Source organism: Cebus imitator, unplaced genomic scaffold, assembly GCF_001604975.1.
Source record: "Cebus imitator isolate Cc_AM_T3 unplaced genomic scaffold, Cebus_imitator-1.0 Scaffold58, whole genome shotgun sequence".
Classification (NCBI taxonomy): Eukaryota; Metazoa; Chordata; class Mammalia; order Primates; family Cebidae; genus Cebus; species Cebus imitator.
The window spans coordinates 1,635,453-1,649,698 of NW_016107373.1; the positions used below are offsets into that span (position 1 = coordinate 1,635,453).

The window sequence follows — 14,246 nt, forward strand, 5'->3', positions numbered from 1 at the left end:
GCATGCGCCACCATGCCCAGCTGATTTTTTGTATTTTTAGTAGAGACAGGGTTTCACCATGTTGACCAGGATGGTCTCAATCTCTTGACCTCAGGTGATTCACCCGCCTCGGCCTCCCAAAGTGCTGGGATTACAGGCGTAAGCCACCGCGCCCAGCCCAACAATAGGAATTTTTTAAGTTTCTCATCTCACTTAGCCTCCCAGCATTTTTATTGACATCCTCCCTAAAATACCCGCCTTTTCTTGGCTTCTGTGAGGCCCACACCACACTCTTGGCTTCGTTTCTATACCCCTGGCCTCTCCCAAGCAGTCTCCAGTCCTGACTCCTTCTTCCCTGGCTTTAAATATTGACACTGCTCAACGCTTGGTCTTAGCTACTTCCTCTCTCTCCCACAACCACCAAGGTCTCTCCATCTACATTCTCTCCTCTGACAACCTCATTCAGGCCCATTGAGGCTTTAAGTATTGTCTGTGCACCAATGACTTCCAAATTTTATCTCTATCCTTGCCTTCCTTCTTGCTCTACACCTGACTATTCCACATCTCTACTTGGATATCTCAAGAGGATTCCAAAACTGAACTCAAGACTTTATGCCCCCAGACTACTCCTTTCTTAGGGTTCCCAATTAGAATCTTGGGAGTCATCCTGGACTCCCTCCCCATGACTCCAGTATTCAATCCATTCCCAGTCCCATGGGCTGTATGCCCTAAGTGTCTCTGGAGAGTGTCCCTTTCTTTCCGTCTCCACTGGTCCCATCTCCCCAGAACTTTTGCAAGGGCATCCTAACTGGTTTTCCTGAATCTATGCTTGGCCTTTGCCAGCATATTCTCTACAATATAGCCAAAGTGATTTTCAGAAAGTAAATCTGATTATGTCACTCCCCTGTACAAAGATACAACCACAAACTTGTTAAATACAAAATTATTCATCAAAAGCAAGAAAAGATGAAAAAACTTAAATATTCCAAAATATTAGATTGAGCCAGGTGTGGTGGCTCATGATTGTAATCTCAGCACTTTGGAAGGCCGAGGTGGGAGGATCACTTGAGCCCAGGAGTTAAAGGCTGCAGTGAGCTACCATCATGTCACCGTGTTCCAGCCTGGGCAACAGAGTGAGACTCAGTCTCTAAAAAATTTTTAATAAAGTAAAAAATACAGATTGGTCAGACACACTAAGTATATCCATTTAATGGAAAAGTATGCAGTTATAAAAAACAAGTGTAGTTCCGGCAAATGTTAAGAATTCAAAAATCTAGAGCAGTGGTGTCCAATAGAAATATACATGAGCCTCATATAATTTAAAATCCTCGGCCGGGTGCGGTGGCTCACACCTGTAATCCCAGCACTTTGGGAGGTCAAGGCGGGAGAACCACCTGAAGTCAGGACTTCGAGACCAGCTTAGCCAGTATCGTAAAAACCCATCTCTACTAAAAATAAAAATAAAATTAGCCTGGTATTGTGGCATGTACCTGTAGTCTCAGCTACTGGGGAGGCTGAGGCAAGAGAATTACTTGAATCTGGGAGGCGGAGGTTGCAGTGAACCGAGATTACATCACTGCATTCCAGCCTGGGTGACAGAGTGAGACTCCATCAAAAAAAAAAAAAAAAAATTAAAATCCTCTAGTAGTCCTGTTTTAAAAAGTAAAAAATGTTAAATTAATTTTCATAACATTTTATTTAATCCAATATTTCAAAAATTTAGCATTTCAACATGTAATCAATATAAAAATACTCAATAGGATGTTTTACAATCTTTCACACTGTCTTCAAACTTGAGTATGTTTTTCTCTAACAGTTACGCATTTGTTTTCATGTGTAAGAAGAAAAACATAACTAGCATGTGAACATGACTGCATGGATACACCGCTCAGCGCAAGACTAAAGTCAGAAGTGAGTCAAAACAAAATCGCATGTTGATTTAAGTGAAATAACAGACCAGGAGGCCTTTGGTTATGATAAAAATTGTGGAGATGGTCTGTGAATGCAGAAGTTCGGGGCTCACTGCTGTAGGCTTAGGGTGAGACGCTGTGCTCCGAGCTGAAGCTCCCAGGGCTCTACAGAGAAGCTCGCCCAGTGTACGGCCCCTGTGGCGTTCGCTAGGGAGCCCGTGGTACAGCGAGACCCCAGGGAGGAAAGCACATTCTGTTTAACTTGTCCATGCCCTACAAAATGTCTTAGAAGTGATGAAGCAATGACAATGATTTTCTTTCACAGGGAAGAAGAATCTTCTAGATGTGGCCTTGAGGAGGCAGTGGTTACAAGACAGGCTGGGCTGCAGGGTCTGAGTGGGACTGGGCTCATAACCAGGGGACTGAAGGGACACCTGTCCTGGAAGCCATCCCGAAGAAGTGCTTGTGTGTGTTTGGGGGTGCGGTGGTGCATGCCCCCGGTCAAGGCTGCAGGAGGCACACTGGTCCCCTGCACCCTGTTCCCAGCATGCAACGGGTTCTCACCCCATGCCGGCTGACTCACTGCAGCACCCGGGAGGAGGTGCCAGAAGGCAGGTGGGGACCTGCCAACATCCTGGGGTGTCTGCGGACCACCCTCTCCTCCTAGGCCTGGGCCCCAGCCCCACTTTAGCGCAATACATTCCGGAGTGAAGAAGTCCATGGCTGTGCTCCCACTGGGTCCCATTCTCGTACATGTACGAACCAAGGGGAGGTGTTTTCTCCTACAATCTCTCCCCTAAATCCAAAGAATGTTGGTTCCCATCATTTCAACCTCAATTTTTTTTCCTTTTCCTTATTTATTTATTCTTTTTATTTTGAGACGGAGTTTTGCTCTTATTACCCTGGCTGGAGAGCAGTGGCTGATCTTGGCTCACTGCAACCTCTGCCTCCTGGGTTCGAGCAATTCTCATGCCTCAGCCTCCCATCTCATGCCACAGCCTCCCAAATTGCTGGGATTACCGGCCCCAGCCACCACCCCTGGCTAACATTTTGTATTTTTAGTAGAGGCGGGGTTTCACCATGTTGGTCAGGCTGGTCTCAAACTCCTAAACTCAGGTGATCCACCTGCCTTGGCCTCCCAAAGTGCTGGGATTACAGGCATGAGCTACCATGCCTGGCCAACCTCAACATTTTCAAAAAGCACTTTTTATTTTTTTGACGCAGAGTCTTGCTCCCAGGCTGGAGTGAAATTGTGCGATCTCAGCTCACTGCAGCCTCTGCCTTCCACGTTCAAGTGAATCTCCTGCCTCCGCCTCCCAAGTAGCTGGGACAACAGGCATGCGCCACCATGCCCAGCTAATTTTTGTATTTTTAGTATATACAGGGTTTCACCATGTTGGCCAGGCTGGTCTCGAACTCCTGACCTCAAGTGACTCACCCACCTCAGCCTCCCAAAGTGCTGGGATTACAGGTGTGAGCCACTGCACCAGGCCTAAAAAGCGCTTTTTAAGGGACTTTGGAGTTTTTCCTCAAACAGCTCAACCCTGTAAGCCAGGCTGGTCTCAGCATCCCTACCAGACAACTATAGTCAGTGCTAGGGTCCAAGTGCCCCCGGCAGACTCCCCCCAGCTTTCCCCTGGAAGTGGAGTGGGGCCAGCAAGGAATTCTGGGGGCAACTCTCATGGTCCAGGAACCTTCTGGTGCCCAGAGGATAGAGGAGGAGCAGAGGGTTGGAGGGCACTCAGCCCTGCTGTGTCCTAGACAGGCTGGGCTGATCTGCAGGCTGGTCCCCAGTGTGCAACAGCAGGTCAGGAAGGGAAACCAAGTCAGGGAAGGACCCCCAGGTGGGGCTAGTCGTCCACTCACTGGCCAACGCCCAGCAGGCACTCTCCGCAGCACGCCGCAGCATTCCGCTTCACGTGGCACGGCTTATAGAAGAGACGGTTGTTTGGGAGTCGCAGCCTTGGTCGGTGGGCTTCATAGACAGGAGGGTCCCGCAGTCCTCACACCTGTAGCAGTTTTCATGGACGTTTCTTCCAATGCAGTCAATTTTGAAGGCATCTTTCCTATTCCGAGGAACGATGAGATTCTCACAGATGCTGCCGACGGGGGCGAATTGCCAGGAAGTTGTCCAGGCAGTGCACCTCGTTCTGCCTGCCCAGGGCAAAGCTCCCAGCCCCGATGTGAGGGGAGGAAGGCCTGGCCCTAATGATGTGCTCCTGGACCACCTCGACACCCTTGCCGCACTTCTCCAGCGTGTCCTGGTAGCAGGGTTCGCAGAGCGGTCGCACATCCTTCAGTGAAGCTCTGCTCAGCCAGCTGGCAGCGGCAGCTAGGGCATGTGAAGCCCTGGGCATGGTACTGCCTCTTCCTGGCCTCCACAGCCAGCTCTTGGGGGGACACAGTCTTATGGTAGAAGGTACAGATGTCTGTGGACGCCTCTGTTTCAACAGGCTCTGCTGGGGGCGAACTGCAGCGCTTCCTCCACCGGCCTCAGAGGATCCGGCCCAGGGTAGACTGAAGGTCTCCCTGCCGGGCCAGAGGTAGGGGTGGGGGTGGGGGCGGGGACGGGCGCAGCTTCTTTAAGTCCGCAATGAGTGAGGCCCCCATTGAAGCAGGAGCATCCGAGGGGGTGGTGAAGCAGGTGAGAGGAGGTCCAGGTCGGGAAGCTCGTCCTAACCTCAGGAGGAGGGGGTTGGACACCCTGGGCTGCCCTCGCCCTGGCGGCTTGGATCCGATGCCCAAGCCCAAGTGTGTATTTTATACTTACAGCATATCTCAATTTAGACACTAAATTTTCATCAGAAATACTTATCTCTGAAGATTTAAATTTTATAAGGTAAATTTATAGTTGAAAAGCAGATTCACATGCCTACATTGTTCCAAAATACTTAAAAATTTTCCAGTAACTAAGTCAAACATCAGTTTTTACATTTAAATGCTAGTAAATTAAATTTAAATAAAATTGTCCAGGCAGTGTGGCTGTTGCCTGTAATCTTAGCACTTTGAGAGGCCAAGGCAGTAGGATCAATGGAGTCCAGGAGTTTGAGACCAGCCTGAGCAACATAGCAAGACTCCATCCCTACAAAAAGAAAAAATAAAAATTAACCAGGCATGGTCATGTGTGATTTATAATTCCAGCAACTTGGGAGGCTGAGAGGGTAGGATCACTTGAGTCCAGGAGTTGGAGGCTGCAGTGAGCAATGAATGCACCACTGCACTCCAACCTGGGTGACACAGTGAGACCCTGATCTCAAAATAATAATAAAAATAAACAAATTTAGTTATTCAGTTACAGTAGCCACTCCTCCTCCTCTCTTCCTCCTCATCTCCTCCTCCTCCTCCTCCTCCTTCTTCCTCTTCCTCCTCCTCCTCTTCCTCCCCTTCCTCCTCCTCCTCCTCCTCTTCTTCTTCTTCCTCTTCTTCTTCCGATACAGGGTCTCACTCTATCGCCCAGGTTGAAGTGCAGTGGCACGATCACAGCTGGCTGCAGCCTCAATCTCCTGGGCTCTGGTGATTCTGCCACCTCAGCCTCATGGGTAGCTGTGACTATAGGCACTCATCACTGTGCTCAGTTAATTTTTTGTGTTTTTAGTAGAGACAGGGTTTCGCCATGTTGCCCAGGCTGGTCTCAGACTCCCAGACTCAAGGGATCCACAGGCATCGACCTCCGAAAGCGCTGAGATTACAGGAATGGACCACTGTAGCCACATTTCAAGTGCTCATTTGCTACACATGGCTGGTGGCTACTGTATTTGTTGGATGATACATTTCTAGAGTAATGTTAAGACTGAAATTTCCCTGATTCATTTATAAACTTTGTAAACATTATTATAAAAGCCCTTCAAAGGATAAAAATATTACATCCTTACCTTTCTTGGAAATAAATGACAAATAAATATTAGCAAATAAAATCAAGGAATATTTTCAAATAATCATAGCCAAATAGAATTTTTTCTTTTTTTAAGATGGAGTCTCTGTCTGTCACCCAAGCTAGAGTGCAGTGGCACAATCTCAGCTCACTACAACCTCTGCCTCTCAGGTTCAAGTGATTCTTTTGTCTCTGCCTCCCAAGTATCTGGGATTACAGGTGCCTGCCACTACACCTGGCTAATTTTTGTATTTTTGGTAAAGACAGGGTTTTGCCATATTGGCCAGGCTGGTTTCGAACTCCTGACCTCAGGTGATCTGCCTGCCTTAGCCTCTCAAAGTGTTGAAATTACAGGCGTCAGCCACTTTACCTGGCCAAATAGAATGTATTTAAGGAATGGACAAATGATCCTTCCTGGGTTTTCCTATTGGGATGAGATATCCCATTTACAATCAGCATAAAAAATAAAATACATATAATTAAGCTTAACAAAAATGTACAAGATATTTATAAAGAAATGCTAAAGGGTATAAAAGAAGATGAAAAATGGACAGGCACGTTCCAAGATCCTGGGAGGAAAAGACTAAATATTGGTAAAGAGGTGAAATCGTCTAATGTTAACCCATAAGTTTAAAGTAAGTCAAATCAAAATGCTAAAGAAAATGTTTGTTGGTGGGTGGGGGGATCTAGTTAAACTAATCCTAATGTTTATCTAGAAGAATAAATAAATGAAGAATAACCAAGAAAATAACAAAGAAAGAATAACTTGTGGCCGGTGCGGTGGCTCATGCCTATAATTGCAGCACTTTGGGAGGCCCAGATGGGAGGATCAACAGGTCAAGAGATGGAGACCACTGGGCCAGGCGCATCTGTAATCCCAGCACTTTGGGAGGCCAAAGCCAGCGGATCATGAGGTCAAGAGTTCAAGAGCAGCCTGGCCAATGTGGTGAAACCCTGTCTCTACTGAAAATACAAAAATTAGCCATGTGTGGTGGCACGAGCCTGTAGTCCCAGCTACTTGGGAGGCTGAGGCAGGAGAATCACTTGAACTCGGGAGGTGGAGGTTGCAGTGAGCCGAGATCACGCCACTGCACTCCAGCCTGGTGACAGAGCGAGACTCTGCCTCAAAAAAAAAAAAAAAGATGGAGACAATCCAGGGCAACATGGTGAAATCCCATCTCTACTAAAAATACAAAAATTAGCTGGGCAGGGTAGCATGCGCCTGTAGTCCAAGCTCCTTGGGAGGTTGAGGTGGGAAAATCGCTTGAACCCGGGAAGTGGAGGTTTCAGTGAGCCAAGATTGCCCCACTGCACTCCAGCCTGGAGACCGAGCAAGACAACGTCTCAAAAAAATAAAAAGAAAAAGAAAGAATAATTTGTGCTACCTAGATATGAAACTGTAGTGATTAAAAACATTGTGGTACTGGGGCAAGAAAAGACAGATCCATGGAGCTAGACCCATGAATATAGGATAATTTGCTAAATAATGAAGATGGCATTTCAACTTGATGGGGAAAATATTGATTATTTAATAAAAGTTATCCATACAACGGATATCTTTTGGAAAAAATGTAAAGTTATCTCACACTATACTCCCAAATAAATTCCAGATAGTTTAAGGATTTGGAAATAAAACAAAGAAACAAAATCTCAAAAGTTCTAGGAGATACTAGTGGAGTACGTTTTAAAAGAATTTGGCTGGGCGGGGTGGCTTTCACCTGTAATCCTAGCACTTTGGTAGGCTGAGGCAGGCGGATCACGAAGTCAAGAGATTGAGATCATCCTGGCCAACATGGTGAAACCCCGTCTTTACTAAAAATACAAAAATTAGCTGGGTGTGGTGGTGTGTGCCTATAGTCCCAGCTACTCAGGAGGCTGAGGCAAGAGAATTGATTGAACCTGGGAGGCGGAGGTTGCAGTGAGCCGAAATTGTGCCACTGCACTCCATCCAGCCTGGGCGACAGAGCGAAACTCTGTCTCAAAAAAGGAAAAAAAAAAAGAATTTGGGATAGGGAGGTCTTTTGGTAGTGTGGCGCTAAGCCGCAAGTCATAGAGGAAGTGATTGGCGGGTTTGATTATTTCAGCACACACTACTGGTTACCAGTGAGATGCAAGTAAAAATCTTCTGGGTCCTTCTGGGAAAGAATTTCCTCCCCATTGAAAGAAAGTAGATCTGTGAGATGGCAAAAAAAATTCCTTGTCCTTATTTTCTTCTTTTTTCACACTAGTTCTTCCTAATCAGAGGATGAGGAGGTCATATTCAAAGGTGTAGCAGGCACTTTGTCTCACTGAGGGGAGACGTTGTGAGTGAATGGCAAATCTGAAGGTCATACAGAGACTGATGACATCTCTAAACCACCAGACCAATCCTGTGACCGCCTACCTCTGAATTTCAGGTTAATTAAACAGTTAATATTGTATGGTTTAAGGCCATTACTTGGCTTTTTGTTGTCTCAGGCTGATACAAATACATAAAAATACACTTTGGGAGGCCAAGGTGGGTGGATCACTTGAAGTCAGGAGTTTGAGTCCAGCCTGGCCAACATGATGAAACCCCCTCTCAACTAAAAATACAAAAATTAGCTGGGCGTGGTGGTGCACATCTGTAGTCCCAACTACTCAGGGTCAGGCAGGAGAATAGCTTGAACCCAGGAGGTGGATCTTGCAGTTAGCCGAGATTGTGCCACTGCACTCCAGCCTGGGTGACAGAATGAGGCCCCATCTCAAAAGAAAACCCACCAAATATATAAACATAAAAACTTTCTATGGCAAAAGATACAATGAACTAAGTAAGAAAAAATAATTTCAACATAAATATCAAGGTTAATAGCCTTGCTATATAAAGGACCTTTAATCGACAAGAAAAGGAGAATGCTTTTACAAAATTAAATAGGCAAAACACATGAATAGATAATTCATAAACTAAGTTGGACAAATCAAGATATAAAAGCATGCTTCAACCTCACTGATAATCAGATTTACAAATTGAAACCAAAATGAAATATCATTTTCAGCCATCTTACTGACAAGGATAAAAAAGAGTGATAACGGCCAATGTTGGAGATGGTGTGGAGAGTCAGTTTATCTCATACATATTGGTGAAATGCAAATCGGTGCAATTTTCTAGAGGACTACTTGTTAATGTGATCAAATTTTAAAAGATGTATCTTTTTTTCTCAGCAATTTTCCTTCTAGGAATTTTTTTTCTAAAGGAGTAATCAGATATGTGACCAAGATGCATACACAATGATGCTTAGTACCATATTCCTTATAATAGTGAAAAATTGAAAAAATAATAATTCCTCATAATAGTGAAAAATTAGAGTATGTTTCCAACAAGAGGTGATTGGTTAAAGAAATTGTGGCCTATTTATTCAATGGAACAGAATTCAATGTAGCCATCAAGAGGATGATGCATTGTATGTATCGATCTGGGAAGATTCTCATGATCTTGTGTTAAGAAGGAAAAAGCAGTTTACCAAACACTACCTAACAATGTGTTAGGACCCTGTCTACATAAATGTATGTTTATACATACATAAAAACTTGAAGGATTTAGAAAACTAATAGTGATTATCTTTAGGAAGTGGGATTATGAGGGACTCTATTTCTCTGTATTGGTTAAATATTTTATTTCTCAGAAAAACAAAGTCTGACATTCCAACCCGAGTCTGAGAGCTGGCTGCAGTCTGGCTGGCCACTTGGGGTGGCTACACAAAGCCAAGCACACCTCTTAGTTGGGGCCTTAGAGCCCATTTTCCATGAAGAAATAAAGAAACAAGGTTACAAAAATGATGGTATATTTTTAATGTTTATATTGAACAAATTAATGCTTTTAACACCAAAAAACACAGTGCCACGAAAATGTTCTGTTCACAAGATAATTACAGGATTTATTAAAATATGAATTCATGGTGCACTACAGGCGGCGTGCCGCAGAGCCAAGGGGCTGTGCCAACCTCCTCCCGTTCCGCCACAGGGCCCCCGAAGCTGGGGAGGGCAGGCCGAGGAGGAAACTCCGGTGCAGCTGGCAGCAGCCAAACGGCGGGTGGGGGAGGGGGGTTGCTGTCCCTGAGGATCCCTGGGGAGTCCAGTTTCCAGGGTTTGGTACCCAGTCCTTCTGAGCCCACTGCCCCTGCCCCACGACATACCCTGATATCTTTCCAACAAGTTCCCTCCTTTACTAATTCCACTTGACATGGATTTCTACCACGGCAAGCAAAAGGACTTTGCCTGAAAGAAACTGCGGTCATCTCAGATTCTTTTTTTTTTTTCTTTTTTGGAGACGAAGTCTTGCTCTGTCACCCAGGCTGGAGTGCAGTGGTGCAATCTTGGCTCACTGCAACTTCCACTTCCTGAGTTCAAGCAATTCTCCTGCCTCCCCCTCCCAAGTTGCTGGGACTACAGGCATGCGCCACCACACCTGGCTAAGTTTTGTATTTTTGGTAGAGATGGAGTTTCACCATGTTGGCCAGGCTGGTCTTGAACTCCTGACCTCAGGTGATCCACCCGCCTCGGCCTCCCAAAGTGCCAGGATTACAGGCATGAGCCACCACACCCGACCCCCCCGATTCTTATTTTTCAGAAGTGTGTTTTTCCCCTTGTGACCAATTCCCCTCCCAGGGAGAAAGACAGTTTTTATCTTCCCTGATCCCAGACTGCTGTGACTTCATGCATATTCTCCCAAGGTGGAGGAGGATTGTTTAAAAGATGCTGAGTGGCAGGAAGAAGAATGTCACCTCAACATCCCTCCGCCACAGGAGAGGTTTGGCTGAGCCTCAAGGACCATAGGTTCAGACAAGGGCAGGCCTGGCTGTCTTACTGCGAGGTGGAATCATCTTCCTGGAGCTGGGGAATGTCACGGAACTTGGGGGTCCTCTTCATCCTTCAGAGTGTCTCCTAGAGTGGGTTTGTCTTAAAACTAGCATCAGAGATGAGGGAAAAAAAGTGCGATGAGGAGTGTGTCCCTAAGCGGCTTCTTGGCTGACTCTGCTCCCTGGAGAACTGGAATGGTAGTAGCTAGTTATACTTATGATCTCATTTCTCTGTGGTTCCCAGGGTGCCTGGAGTGAGCCTTAAATAAAGTGGATGCCCATTAAGCCTTTTGTGGTCCCCCTTGCTGCTGGCAACACAAGGCCTTTTCTTTGCTCAGGCAGCTCCAGAGCATTGTTCTGGGCCCCTCTTACCCTCCCATTCCTGAATTCATTCATTTAGTCAACAAATAATTCCTGAGCATCTATTTTGTGCTAGGCTCAATCTAGATGCTGGGACTACAGGGGTGATAAATAAAATTGACATGATCCTTCCTTTCTTGGAACTTAGATCTTTCTATCTACTTTTCACCCCCTCCCCTAAATATAAATATATCAAATAAAAACACGGAAACTTAAGGCAGAATTTCTCCTGCTACGTGACAGAATATCAAGCACATCGTTTCAGAGAGAGAGAAAAAGAGAAAAGGAGAGAGAAACTAGAAAGAAAACCCAGCTTTATGGAAGTCTCCCAGAACAAGGGTCCCATTTTTGTCATTCCTTTTTCAAAAATCTCATGTCCCCCATTCATCTCACACACACACACACACACACACACACACACACACACACACACACACGTTACTTGCACTGTTTACATTCATAACATGTACAGCTGGAGAGCAGCGAAGTCTGCCTCCCACATTATACAGAACGGATTGGCAGCTGGGACTGAAGGCGATAGAAATAAGCTATTGATCAAGGGTTAGGAAAGTACTGCCACTGGGATCCTGTGATGCTTGCAAGCTGAGGGCAGCAGTAAAGGGCTACACAAATGCAATAACATTTATAACCCGAGGGCAAGTGCTTTGTACATGAAAATAAAAAGCTGATCCTCTGTCTAATTCTTTCCCCCTCCTTGGGCTGGGCTGGCCTTTGACAAGTGCGTGACCAGGAGCCTAAGCGGGGTCACCTGGATGGGCTGATCTCTGACTCTCTGGGCCAAGGACTAGGTCTCCTTTTCCCATGTTGGTGCCTTCCGGTGGTCTGGGGAGTTACCTGCTCATTTAAAGGTTCTCCGGGAGAAGCAGGGAAGCAGCCACGTTCCAGCATCCTGAGAAACCACGTGATGCCTTGGCCCCGTGGATCTTGTTTGGTTTGCTTTGTGGACGTAGTCTGCTCCTGTTGAGAGCTGAACTTTTCACTTGTATGGATGCTGGAAATCACTCTTTAGAGCTTCCTTCTGTGACATTTGTAAAGAAGAGAAATCCTATTTTCAGGAGAAATAGATAGAAAAGAGAGACAGTGCTGGCGGTACTACAAAACAGTAAATGCACCGTGATGACTGGACCCGAGCAAGCCAGCGTTTTCCTCCAAAAGTCACCAGACCAGTGCTTCCTGACACGTGTCCCTAGAAACACCAGTCCTGTAACAGACACCATTAAAATGGACCAAAATAAATTGAGACTCAAAATAAATTGAGAAAAAGCTTCCTCTTAGAGATTCCTATTGCATCTTTGCAATTTAAAGGCTCTGAGAAGTCCTGCAGTGAAGGAGTTTAACTTTGCTTAACAACATCTCAAGTAATGACTGCCAAACTGTCCCCTCCCTTAAAAGTTCTTTCATCTTTTCTCTTTTTATTAGCTAATGCCTACTAACAGCATACTTTAGGAAAGCACTTACAGAAGGATTCGATATTTTGTCTGCCATGTATTGTATGTCTTCATGTGCCTTCAAGACGCTTTGCACGAATTATTTCTAACCACTGAAACAGCTCTGCAAGTATTATTATTCTATTCTCATTTCAACTCCTATCCCATCCTATTTCCTAGATAAGACATATAAGGCTAAGAGTGGATAAGTCACTTGTCCAAGGCCCCTCAACTAAGTATTAACTTAGTGAAGATTCTTTTATTTATTTATTTTTTTTGAGATGGAGTCTTGCTCCATTGCCCAGGCTGGAGTGCAGTGGCGTGATCTCAGCTCACTGCAACCTCTGCTTCCCAGGTTCAAGCAATTCTCCTGCCTCAGCCTCCCAAGTAGCTGGGATTACAGGCATCCACCACCATACTTGGTTACTTTTTTGTATTTTTAGTAGAGGTGGGGTTTTACCATGTTGGCTTGTCTTGAACTCCTAACCTCAAGTGATCTATCTGCCTCGGCCTCCCAAAGTGCCGGGATTATAGGTGTGAGCCCCTAAGCCTGGCCAAATTTAGCGAAGATTCTAACCCAGGCCTTTCCAACTCCAAAACCCACCTTTTCCATCATACCATGCATCTTGTTATGTAGAATGAAGACTGACTTCTCTTTTTGTGAAAGAGAAAATGAGACCTTTGTCTCAGGAGCCATCCATTCTCCTCAAGGTCTTGCCTGGTTCATCTCAAACTAGCACTGCCCCACACTTCCTTCCTTGTGGCTCATGGGAATTCCCATTAGAAAGCAGAAGCTGAATCTAAGTAGCTGTGGGCAGGCATCCCAGTTTTGCCATGTACTATTTATGTGACCTTAGGCAATTTACTTAACCCCCTCAGTGCCTCAGTTTTCTTATCTATAAAATTTTAAATATGTACAAAACATCTGGCCCAGAATGCTTGGTAAATGGCAGTTGTTATTTTTATCGTTAATGATTAACAGTAAGACTTCATGAGAAAAAAAAATATTCATTAGGAAAACTTTAGGGATCCCTACTTTAAATCCACCAACTAACCTGGTGTGATAAGATACAGACATTTAAAGATGAAAAAGCAGAAGCCTGTTAAGTCAATGACTTTTTCAAGTGCACAACTAGCTAATAGTAGAACTGAGACCTGGATTCCCAGAGTACAGAAATTTCAGACACCCTGATGTGTCAAAAAAGCTAAATGCACCTGAGAAAACAGAGAAACTTCAATTTAAAGCTTTGGGAGCTATTTCCATGAAATCCAATCAGCAATGAAGATACAATTTCCCTGAAATTATAAGTTTGGTAAAACAAAAAATGAAAACTTTAATGGAAAATATTAGATCTGAAGACAACTTCATTTCTTTCTTTTTTTTTTTTTTTTTTTTAGATGGATTCTCACTCTGTCACCGGGCTGGAGTGCAGTGGCATGATCTTGGCTCACTGCAACCTCCGCCTCCCAGGTTCAAGCGATTTGCCCGCCTCAGCCTCCCGAGTAGCTGGGACTACAGGTGTGCACCACCACACCCAGCTAAGTTTTTGTATTTTAGTAGAGATGAGGTTTCACGATGCTGACCAGGATGGTCTCGATCTCCTGACCTCGTGATCCACCCTCTTCGGCCTCCCAAGGTGCTGGGATTACAGGTGTGAGCCACGGTGCCTGGCCCTGAACACACCTTCATTTCAAGAGCTCATTTAAAAAAATTGGAAACAGGGCCCACTTGTATTGCCTACTGTAATATTTTATTTGTTTGATTTTTCTGGTTATTCTCAATTACTCAGGACAAAACATGCTTCTTTAAAACAGCATTTTCGTAAATTGACTTAGGTTCCAATAATGTGTGAACATAAAATTT

The 14,246-nt window shown here is 45.1% G+C and overlaps 1 long non-coding RNA gene and 1 pseudogene across 1 annotated transcript; both read right to left on the bottom strand.

Annotated features, from left to right (window-relative positions):
• Positions 1 to 1,787: 1,787 nt before the first annotated feature.
• On the bottom strand, positions 1,788 to 3,103 carry LOC108304823. Its single transcript, XR_001825429.2, has 2 exons — positions 3,073 to 3,103; positions 1,788 to 2,721 (listed from the first exon to the last, which is right to left on the bottom strand). It is a non-coding gene; the product is annotated as an uncharacterized LOC108304823 (long non-coding RNA).
• Positions 3,104 to 3,751: 648 nt separating this feature from the next.
• On the bottom strand, positions 3,752 to 10,013 carry LOC108304819 (annotated as a pseudogene).
• Between the last annotated feature and the right edge of the window lie 4,233 nt (positions 10,014 to 14,246).